This window comes from Nuphar pumila, chromosome 13 (assembly GCF_984573655.1).
Source record: "Nuphar pumila chromosome 13, dmNupPumi1.hap1.1, whole genome shotgun sequence".
Lineage (NCBI taxonomy): Eukaryota > Viridiplantae > Streptophyta > Magnoliopsida > Nymphaeales > Nymphaeaceae > Nuphar > Nuphar pumila.
In genome coordinates this window covers 98,453,120-98,465,698 of record NC_143261.1, presented here as the reverse complement: position 1 = coordinate 98,465,698, position 12,579 = coordinate 98,453,120, and positions in this window count along the sequence as shown.

Here is a 12,579-nt window from a genome sequence, read left to right as displayed (position 1 = left end):
AACCTAGTTTATTTAGAATATCGGGATATTTTCCCTTACTGAGATTTTGACATGAATGAGATTGGTGGCATTGCTTACCTCAGCACTTTTTGATTTAATTCAAGTGTTGATTACGTCTGCAAGTTACCATCTATATTTCGTGGTTTTAGTAGGCTTGGCAATTTTGGCAACTGGCTTTTCTTTTCCTTGATCTTGAAAAAGGGAAACTCACAGTGGTGGTTTGTCTCAACACGATGGAACTCGATTATCGATTTTGGTGGTGTGAAAATCCAATTATTAGGGTATCAACCCATTTTGACATGAAAGTTGGTTTTTTGTGTTTTTTATGTTGGACTCATCACATATTTCTCATGAAAATGTTTGTTTCAAGCTCAATTTCCTATGCAAGATAGTCTTTTCCACAAGAAAATGTGTGAGCCAAATGCCTCCTTACACCTTCCATATCTCGCCCCACCCCAACAACAACACATAAAAGTTTTCTCATAGGAAGGCTATGCCAGTAGTATTTTTTAAAAAATTGTGAAAGGCCTCGCTCTTTCATGTGAATGAAACAATCAGACCCTTAGGGTATGTTTGATGGCTTGTCCTCGGTTGGACGAAATAAATAAAAAAATAAAGATGAAACAGAACATTGGTTTTGTTCGTTCCGTAACAACTGTTTCAAGTTCAACGTTTGTTTGGACTGTACAAAGATGCTATGCTATGTTCTAAATGTCCATTGTTTGATGTCTAATACTAAAAAGCCCTCAAATTTGTTGGAATATGGCAAGTGCGATAGCTTTCCAATGCCGCAAGATGAATTCGTCGTGACTCCCAGGCATTTGACGAAAACCGTCGATCATGCACCGGCCAATGGATCGACGACAACCCCGCTTTCCAATTTGTTGTTTTTCCCTTTGAAGAATCAAAATGTCCACGAGCTCTATGGTCTATCATCTATGTTCACTTGTTTTTAACCCCCTCAAAATGTCCCAAACAAGAGAGAGAGAGTTCTTTGCACTAATTCATGAATGGTGGATCGAATGTACCTTCCATTCTCATGGAGTAAGGTCGAAATTGAACAACCCGGACAGAATCTCACATGAAACTCTTAAGAATGAAGGAAACAAATAAGAAGAAAAGCACAATTCTATTGAGACCAGATTCAGCTAGAGGATGCAGGATCGAAAATGGTCAACGCCAGTAGCACTTGACAAGAGGTCGAACATAGTTAGAATTAACCGGTTTGAGAGGGCCCAAAAGGTCAATTTCTTACATTCAATATATATGCGAAGGATAATAAATGAACTTCCAAAAATTCAGATGTAAATAAGTTCAGCTATGTCTTAGATGTGTTTCACCAAACGGTTGGTGGGCACCTCTCAAACGATCTCAAACAAATTTTATAGGCACATTCAACAACACGCAAAGTTCGTGAAACAGAAATAATTCATCTTAACAATGAATTTCAGAAATTTAACTTAGCATATACGAATATTAAACACAAAGGTCAGTCCCTTAGATTCAACAAACAAAAGAACCTACAATCAAACATTCACACAGTAAGTTACGATTGCATCAATCATATGCCTTCAATCAAAGAGAAAGAGAGTAACGAAACAGACTTAGCACCAGCAAGATCACTGTCGGCCAAGAAGGCTTCTCATGTTCTCAACCTCAACAACACATGGAGGAACCAAATCTTAGGCCTCGTTCGGTTGTTCCCCCCAAGTGTTGTCTCCTCCAATGAAGATAATGCACACAAGGGGTTGAATCACAAAGGAAGAGAGGAACATGTTGGATTATATTTCAGATCACATAGTTTCGCAATCAACATCATGACATAAATCATGATATACAGCAACATGAAAATCATGATTAACAGTTGATCGAAACAGGAACATGGAGCAAGCATATCGATTTTTGTCAAATACCAAAATCCAGACAACAACACATGAACAAACAGATGTAGAGAACACAATAAAAACAATGAAAACATTTTAATATTGTATAACAAGTTAAGGCGTACGAAAGTACTCCCCATAGAGAAGATTTGCCCCCGTATACAATGCAAACAGGGTTCGGCGTCCTTCCCTCAGGATACAATAGCCTCGACGATCAAGATGGATGCACTCTGACGGTCTAGTTGTAATCTTTAGGGGCGACGCGTTAAAGGCCATGCGCTCGAATCCTTTTTAATGAGTGACTTTAGAAATAACCTAATTTAAACTGCGCCACACATTCACACTCACATAGGTGGGCTTCTCCATAGATATACTACTAATATCTCGCCTATAAGGCTTTGAACTCTTTCAGAGTTTTAACTTTCTTAACTAGCTGCTACAACACTTTTTCAGAGTAATCAGAGGAACAGACACAGATACATAGTATCCCATAAATAAGGTGTTATACAGTTCACCCTTCATCTTGTTATTACCACATTAAACCTACTTTATGGAATCTCCACTCAGATAGGTTGAGTTACTACTGTAGATGAACTACTGATGGGTTTCAGTCTCATCCCCTTTATAGATTTTAGGACTAATGACTTATCTAGTCATTTTGTTAATGAATCAGTTGTGTTCTCTATGGATCCAACATAGTCCACAACAACTACTAACTGAGACACCAGTTCCCATACAAATTTTATCCTGACTTGGATGTGTCTTCTCTGCTTTTGATTATATTTTGTGCTTTTGATCTTTGCAATTGTAGCCATGTTGTCACAATGCACAGATATAGCAGAAATTGGTTTGCTCATTAAAGAAAGTTTCTCAAGAAGTCCCTTTAACCATTCAACTTCCAATCATGTGATACCTAAAGCACAAAGTTCAACCTCAAAAGTAGACTGTGCTAAGATTGTCTGCTTTACTGATCTCCAGGCGACTACACCGCCACCCAAGGTAAATACATACCTTGTTATGTCATAACTCCCAGAATTCATGGCTATCCAGCTCGCATCACTATATCCATCAAGAACAACAGAGAATCTCTTGTAATGCAAACTCAAAAAAATAGTTTTTTTTTATGTACCTAAGTACCCAGTCCAATGCCTTCCAATGAGTGTGATTTGGACAACTAGTGTATCTACTTAATTTTGTCACAGAGAACGAAATATCTGGTCTCGTGCAATTTGCAAGATACATCAAACTTTCAATAATCTAGGAATACCTTAATTGAGACATAGGAACACCGTCGTATTCTTATGAAAATAAATAGAAAGGTCATATGGAGTTGCTACAGATCTTTCTTGGTTATAGCCAAATTTCTTAAGTACTTTCTCAACAAAGTAAGATTTAGAAATGATTATCTCCTCAGCTGAACGAGTCAGTTTTAAGCCTAAGATCACATTTGCAATACACATATTCTTCATATCAAATTTACTACTAAGAAACGACTTTGTCTCATTCACAATTCCCATGTTGGAACCAAACAATAGAATATCATTTACATACAGGCATAAAATAATACAAGCATCACTTTTAACTTTGCAATAAACACATTTATCATATTCATTGATTACAAAGCCAAATGATAAAACAACATTATCAAACTTATCATGCCATTGTTTAGGGGCTTGTTTTAGTCCATATAATGACTTAACAAGTCTACAAACTTTGCTTTCATTATCATGAGCTACATAACCCTCAGCTTGATCCATATAATTTTTTTTTTCAAGATAGTCATGCAAAAAAAACGGTCTTCACATCCATTTGATGGACCGATAGATTATAAATAGAAGTCAGTGCAATAAGCACCCTAACTGTGGTTATCCGGGTAACTGGAGAATAGGTGTCAAAGTAATCTATTCCCTCATTTTGTTTGAACCCCTTGGAAATCAATCTTGCCTTGTACTTGTTAATTAATCCATCTGGTTTTAACTTCTTCTTAAAGATCCATTTGCACCCAATAATGGAACTACCACGAGGGAGGTCAACCAATTCCCAAGTGCCATTAGAGACAATGAAGTCCATTACACTCTTTATGACTTCTTTTCAATGTCTTTCTCTAGGTGAAGCCATTGCATCTCGAAAAGTGGGAGGATCATCCTTGATAAGGTAAGTGATAAAATCACTTCCCAAATCCTTGGTAATCCGTTGTCTCTTGCTTCTTTTAGGTTCAACCACTTTCTCAAACTTAATGGGTCAAGGATGGGAACAAGATGATTCTACACCCACATCTGTCATCATTTCTACATGTTCTGCAATGGAACCAGAAGTTGAAGGTATATCTAAAGAAGAAAGATTCAGAGGTACACCAACTTTCATGAAAAATACATCCTCAGAGAATGTAGCTTCTCGAAGCTCAACAATAGAGTTTACATTTATGCCAGACATCTCAGACTTAATTACTATGAACTTGTAGGCATAAGTGATCTCTACATAACCCCAAAAAACAATATCTAAAGTTTTAGGACTCAGCTTATTCCTATTGTGCTCTGGGACAAGTACCTTTGCAAGACACCCCCACACATTAAGGTATTTCAAGCTCAATTTCCTATTTCTCCAGAGTTCAAAAGGGTTATTGTCCTTATACTTATGAGAAACTCTATTCAGAATATGGCAAGTCGTATTCAGAGCATCCTCTCACATATAGGTAGGTAATCATGAACTCCTAAGTAGAGCATTTATCATGTTAGTTAGGGTTCTATTTTTCCTTTCTGCAATCCCATTAGATTCAGAAGAATATGGAGTTGTAAACTCATAAACTATGCCAACAGATTTGCAATATTCATCGAGTTTATTAGAGGTATATTTTCCTCCTCTATCAGACCTCAATCTTTTAAGTATTTTACCAGTTTGTATTTCTACTTCATTCTTAAAAATAAGAAACTTAACAAAAGCTTCATCTTTGGATTTTAGCATATACACATAACAATATTTAGTGTCATTGTCTATAAAAGTGATAAAATACTTTTTATGATTTCTGGTTAACACTCCATTAAACTCACATATATATGTATGCACCAAATCCAATATTTTAGAATCTCTAACAATCGTATGAAATGGTTTCTTACATTTTTTGCTTGCACACAGATTTCATATTTTTTTGTTTTATCTATGGAATGCTCAGAAATCATCTTCAAGTTCATCATGCGTTTCACATAATTGAAATTCACATGACCTAATATATTAGGTCATAAATCAGATGATTTTATGTTATATGCAACATTAAATAATGAATCAAAAGAAACATGATTTTCTAATTTATCATTGCAAACATGTTCAACGTGAAGTTTAAACAAACCATCATATAAATACCCCTTGCCAATAAAGGTTCCAAAATGTAAAATAACAATTTTATTACATTTAAAGTTAAATTCATAACCCTCTCTAATAAGACATGAACCACTTAAAATATTCCTTCTAACTATAGGCACATGGTGCACTCTATGTAAAGACAGAACTTGTCTTAAAAAAAACTTCAGATCCACACGTCCAATCCCTAACACCTTTGCAGCCATTGAATTGCCCATAGTCACGGATCTGCCTACAGCAGCCTGGTATGTGACAAAGACAGACTTATCATCATAAACGTGCACATTAGCTCAGTGTCAACCAACCACTCAGTTGGCTCATAAACGTGATAGATTTGCAGGTTAACAGAAACATACCCAGTACTGGTTTCAACGACCTCAATCACCATATTGACTTGGGGCATTCCATCTGTGGTCCTATGAGCTTTGGCCTTCTTGGAAGGACATTCCTTAGCCCAATGCCTAACCCGTCCAAAGTTCTAGCACGATTTGTTCTTTGTCTTTTTTTGGATTTTGGCCTTAGGTTTAAACTGGTTTTTTATTGCAAATTTCGGTTTTTGTCCCTTGCCCATAAAAGATCCGGTCATCATGTTCACCTTCAGTTGGCAGCACGACATGTTTCTGACTCCTATGCTCTTCTTCAATGACAATGGCTACCATAAGATCATCCAGGGAGATCTTCCCTCTACGGTGCTTGAGAGACATACCAAAGTTTACCCAAGACTTAGGAAATTTCTTCACGATGGTAATTACTTGAAACTTCTTAAGAAGTTTCATATCAGCCTCAACCAAACTGTAGAACAACAACAAAAACTTGCGTGCTTGCTCAGTGACCGACTTGCCCTCTACCATCTGATATTTCATAAACTTGGAAACCGAATACTTCTCAAAACCTTGGTCTTCGGTATTATACTTTTTGTCAAGTTGGTCTCATAGAGCTTTAGCAGTGGCAGATGAGGAACAGTATACATCGAACAACGTGTTCGACAGAGCCAACAGAATGCAACCACAACATATAGTGCCTTTCTCTTTCCACTCTACAGCCGCACTGACCGCAACATGATCAGGGTCAGTATCAGAAACCGAAGGGCAGTTAAGTTCCAGAATAGATAACAACTCTATCATAGTGAACCAGATTTTCATGCGTTGTTGCCAAGGCTTGAAATTCTTTATGGCAAAATTTTCAAGCATACCAGACATGTCTACTTTTTGTACAAAAGCAGAAGAAGTCAGCATGCTTAGAATCTTCTCTAAGATGGTTGGACCATATTTTAGATCACACAGTTTCACAATCAACATCATGACATAAATCAGAATATTCAGCAACATGAAAATCATGATTAACAGTTGATCGAAACAGGAACTGAGAGCAAGCATATCAATTTCCGCATAATACCAAAATACAGACAACACATGAACAAACAGATGCAGAGAACACAATAAAAACAAAAAAAATGTTAATATTGTATAACAGGCTAAGGTGTACGAAAATACTCTCCTTAGAGAAGATTCACCCCCACATACAGTGCAAACAGGGTCCGACATCCTCCCCCCAGGATACAATAGCCTCGACGATCAAGATCAGTGCACTCTGATGGATCGTCCTTCAAACACAACCTCTCTGAACCGCTGTTGCAAAAAGCCCCTTCAGGGAAAACCCAGAGAAAGAGAGAGCGAGAGCAACAGGGAGAGAGAAAATGCAGAGCTTTTCTTCCTCAGAATTATGTGCCTTTAGCATATTTGTAACCCTAGCCCTAACCACGTTTTATAACCCACAAACGGTTACAAAACGTGGAAGAGACCCGTTACAAAATTCGAGGAGCCAAGACCCGTTAACGAAATCCAAAGAGTCGAGATTCGTTACGAAATTCAAAGAGACAAGGCTCGTTGACGGACACAAACTACGAGGAGTCATGACCCATTATCATTTATCATGATCTATTAATGAATCCAAATAACCACAGAAACTTTTGGCAAAAAGGTACTTTGGTCTTGATTGAATATGGCTCTAAAAGGCCAATTACTGAAGCCTGGCTCGATGGGCGGGTGCGTGCGTGTGTGTGTGTGGTAAGCATCCCATCCTCTTGTTCTTAGGAAGAAGTGTAAGAGTTTACATGTAGGTTATAAAGCCCACAACAAACTAAAACCTCTTCAATATGGGAGTATTCCACATCATCAAGTTCAAACTTTTCCAAAAGAGAAAAGAGCCCACGTTTTCTTTATTTGAATTTCCTCTCATCTCCTCTTCTTACACCCAACAGAACACCCCTTCTTCTTTATAGTTGTGATGTTTATTTTAAAGGCAACCACCCCCCTTCCCATTGCAGCTCATGTATTTTTATAATTGTTGGAATAAAGGCGTATGAGAGAAAAGAGATCAGAATGAAAAGAGAGAGTGAGATGTTGATTCCCCTCATCCTCCCCATCCCCTCAGATGTAAGACCCACAATTTTTTAGATAACTTCTGAATAAAATCACGAGGCATTTTGAAGTAAAAATAACATTTTTTCTCAGAATGCGAATCGAACCAATTCCTGCGACCCAAATATACTTAGGATATTCGTATCTTCACGAATATATGTTCAAACACTCTGGAAGCCATAACTTCCTACCTGAATGAAATCAAAAGATTTGTACGAGCCAACTTTCTTAGTTACGTCAATACAAAGATAATGGCCTACTTAGATTTTTTTGGAAAAAAATGCCGAAAACTCGACTTTTTTGCAGGAGCCACAAAAATATTTGTGGGACCCACATAAATATTTTTCAAGAAATATTCTAGAATATTTCAGAGCCTTCCAGGACCTTCCAGCACCTTATAGGGAATATTCTATGAAATATTCATTCTAGATAAGATCAAACAGTCAAATGGATAAGTTCAAGCTGAATTTCTGAAAAAGCCAAAGGGCATTTTGGTTAAATAGGTTGCTTAGCCCCTAAGCAACCTTGGCTATAAACAAAGGAGGACCCCCTTTTGAAAAAATTGCCCCCCCTCTCTCTCCTCTTTTTCCAAACGTCCCCTACCTAGCCTAGCCCACCTGACCTAGTCTGAGCCTGCCTGATCTGGTCTTAGCTTACTTGACCTAGTCCTAACCCACCTGATCTAGGTTTGAACCCACCTGATCGAGTCCAAACCCAATTGACTTGACTTGAACCTATTTAGGTTTAAAGTCAAAGTCCTTTTTCGTCCGAAGTCTGGATTTGATTCCTTTTGAAGTCAGACCTTTCGGAGGACGGATCGAAGCAACATGAGTCATTTTCTTCCATGATTTGAAGTAAGTTCGCTTCGTTAATCCATCTCTCTCAAGTATTTGCTTATTTGTATATACGTATATCTTCTGAAGTAATATCTTGCTTTACTTATTGGTTGAGTTCTCTAGGACGCTTCGGTGTTCACCCGCTCGTCTCGTAACTATCGTCGGATATATATGTTTGAGTGCATAGTATATGCGTTCTTCAAAATAGTATCTCGCTTTAGTTCTTGGTTGAGTCTTCTAGGACACTTCGGTGTTCACTCACTCACCTCGTAACTTTCGTTGGATACAGATATAGGTGTATATCTGTTGATACTGCCGACGCGTCTTATATCGCATAGGCTATGTAATTTTCCTTTGACGTCATGTCGTATGATGCCAAGGCTCCCTGCTTTATGCAATTTCTAATTTAATGCACTTCCGATTATGCATTTACTTACGGCGTCGCGTTGAAAGACGCAAAGACTCCTGCTTTCTACAAAGATATATGTAGAATATTTCATTCAGTTGCACACCCGGAACAATAGTATATGCATTTTCTTTACGCCGCCGCTGTATAAAGCACAACCTTCTGCTTATACTACATATATGGCGCGTAAATGAGCGTTCAAATAGAGATAAACTCTAAATCGCCAATGTGATTCCCTTACCGCTCCTCGTTCAAGATTTTGCTTGACGAATGAAGCCCCTATTGGAAAGGCTTCGCGTTTTGACAAAATGCACTTTCCGTAAAGACTAAGTCAATTACGTATGGCCTGGCTATGGCCCAGGGTTTCTAACAATCTTGATGGATGCAAAGTACGCACAATGGTGCACATCCATTTCCTGAGTTAAGCGTAGCGATTTCCCGCCAAAGAGGGGATATGCTGCTGAAATGGATAAAATAAACACACACTTTCTTCGTTAAAGAAATGAAGTGTTGCTATAATTTCTTAAGAAGTTAAGAATAACTCAGAAAGAATGTAGCAAGATACTCTGTCATATAGTGGAGTGCTACCCAGTTCATGGAATGCTTTCTACGATGTAGAAAGATTCGTCGCACCACTGCCAATAGAGCAGGTGAGGTGCTGACGAAATGGTTGGTAGGAGAGTTGCAGGAACTAGTTAAGTGGCACAACGATGCCGTTTGTTGGAATGATGTCAGAATGACTCATCTCCCTGATACCTGTAAGGGCACCATACTTGTAAGAGCCGTTGCGCTAAAGTAGTGGTAGCGCCTTGACGAGGTCCTAAGCTTGTTGCATAAAAATAATTCGAGTAGCTGATCCGTAGAGATAGAGTCATGTGCATGCCCATTAAGAATTATTAGACAATCGGACTTGTAAGGGCCGCTGATCAAGAGTGTGTTGTTTTCCACCTAGAATAACTGAGGTACTCGACAGGGCCGAAGTGTCGAGAGTAGAGTCAAGCATGCATATGAATAAAACCTTTATTCCACGGTGAAAGCCATGTGGGTGATTGGGGTCGGGTACATACTTCTCAAAGGCTGCCCTATAGGCATGCAATGTTCGTCAAGTAATTGTAAGACTGACAGACCCCTTTCAGAAATTCTCACCGAGGAAGACGGTGATGGCGCAACCTTGAGTGATATATATTTCACCTGAACCTGATAGAGTTCATTGATGGCCTCCGTCATTCAGAGGTATGGAGGTCGTGGTTATCCTTAAATATCTAAGGATTGAACCCAACTACTGCAGTAGCAGGATGCATCCGGCTATCTAGTAAAGATCTCTTCTGGTATATTGTACCGTCCTACTAGTAGAATGGGGTCAACAAGCCTCTCGGGTATCTAAAATATATAGAATAATCACCTCCAGATCGTTACGTTGTCACCCAGATATGAGTCCCCTAAGCCTAGGGAGAGGTGCAATTATCGAAACAAAGCATTAGCTTAGGTACAACGATACTTTGAATATATGAGTGTATGGACGTTGTTGAGTCAGTCATGCATAACCTTTGTGAATGTGTCATGATCGGTATACGACTTGATTGACTGGGCAAAGACCCATGTTGTATTCGTACGACTAAGCGAAGCTCGGAGAACTGTCCTTAGATTCATAGGATACAAATATGTCAAACATAAATGCTTGAGCTAGACATCCATTTGAGACCCGAAAGATGTCAAGGCTAAGTCATGGAGACTTGAGTTGATGTTCAACTCATAGCTCTGAGGAGGCTCTTGTGATATACGCTAAATCTTGGAGACTTGAGCGTCGTTATTACGAACTGCGACCCTAAGTGGTCAATATATTTACTTAAGTTGAATGGATGCGTGATTGCTTGCTTACCAAACCATCAATGATTCTGACCCCGTTTTATGGGAATTTCAGGTGTTGGGCCTGCGTTGCGATATGTGGAGCAAGACGACATCAAGTTTCAGGGGTTCTCTAGACAGAGTTGTACTGCTTCCTTTTATCGAACAAATCCTGCTTTTCTCAAGCAGTGATGTTGTAATAAACAAATGGTTTCGATAGATGGAACACTTTGCTAGTCAATGAGTTGCTTGGCGACATACTTGCAACGTGCTCGAAGTTTTCTAAAATTGATGACTCATTATCGTCTGATTTCGCTATTAAAACTTTTTCTAAGTTCCGCTGCAAAGAAAAAAAAAAGAAATTCATGAAAATTTTAACTTAGCTTTGTTTTGAAAATTCAGGGCGTTACATCTCTCTCTCTCTCTTGTGTCTCTTGTAGATGAAAGGTCATCATCTTTCACCTCGCCTCCACCGCCATGTGGGAGAGAGAAATGCATCGATTGGGGAGAAAGTGTCGGGCGAGAAAGGCACACTCGTAAAAAAAAAATTATTCCACTCGTCCGTGTAGAAGGGTGAAACAAAAAGATCATATGTATAAAGATGCGGTAGACGCCCGACATTTGTTCCGAGCGAGATTTTCTGTCTGAATCACGTTGAGAACGATGCATCAAACACACCCTTAAGGTTTGTCGTGAAAGAAGGATAATGCCATATGGCTCTCCTACCATTTAAATTAGTGGGCTCCACAACGCTTTGTTGCTTGGTTGTAGGTTTCGTCCAAACAAAGAAAGAAGCCAATTTTCACTTGAAAGTGAGCTTATTTCCCTCCATTTAGTAAAACAAATGGCCCCTTATTACATGTATGAAAGCAAGAAGAAGTCTTATATGGAAAAAATGTCGATGAGAGGTTTTGATATGATAACTTTTTAAAATAAAATTTGTTCTTTTATTTACATGGCATGAGAAAAACAAAATGAAAATTTGTGTGTGTGTGTGTGAGAGAGAGAGAGAGAGAGAGAGAGAGAGAGAGAGAGAGAGAGAGAGAGAGAGAGAGAGTTGATCAACCCCCTCTCAGAAAGAGAGTTGAAAATGGTGGTAGGTGAGAGGAAGATGAAGATGAAGATGAAGATGAAGATGAAAGAAACTCTTTTTGTGGCAGCAAACAAAATTTATAGGAAAAACTCCTCCCTCCCCTCTTCCTTCTTCTAAGTGAAAGATTTTGTTATATAAAAGTCAATACTTTTTAGAAAAAAAAATTATAAAACTTTTTCTCATTTGGAGTGGATGGAAAAGTTTGTTTTTCCTACTTTCACTTTTCTTACAATTTTATTACTTTCAAATGTGCCCTTAATACATTTCCCAATACAAAGCTAACAGGATTTTATATAATTTTGTGCCTTTTCTTATAAAAGACCCTTCCTTTTCATGGGAATGAAACAAATAGGCCCTAAAATATTTTATTTGCATTAGTTGTATCTGGACAAAGGAGCTGGATAAGAAGCGACGGTACAAGAAAGATTGGTTGATCGAGAGCAATATGACATGATTTTCATGTGCAAATAAGAGTAAATCATGGAATTTAATTGGACTTATTTTGATCCTGTGTATTCAAATTTTATGGCTTTTTAATATTTTAGTTAAGATGTGTATATCCATCACCACCGTCACCAAATATGATCATGGATGCGGTGTGCTGAATGCCTCGCATAATGCGTCATGAATAAAAAGGGGAAATTTCATTTAATGCCCAACATTTAACCCTTAATTCCAAATATGGGTCACACGTTTCTAAATTCCAAATACGGACCAAACATTTCCTAAAACTGTCAAACAG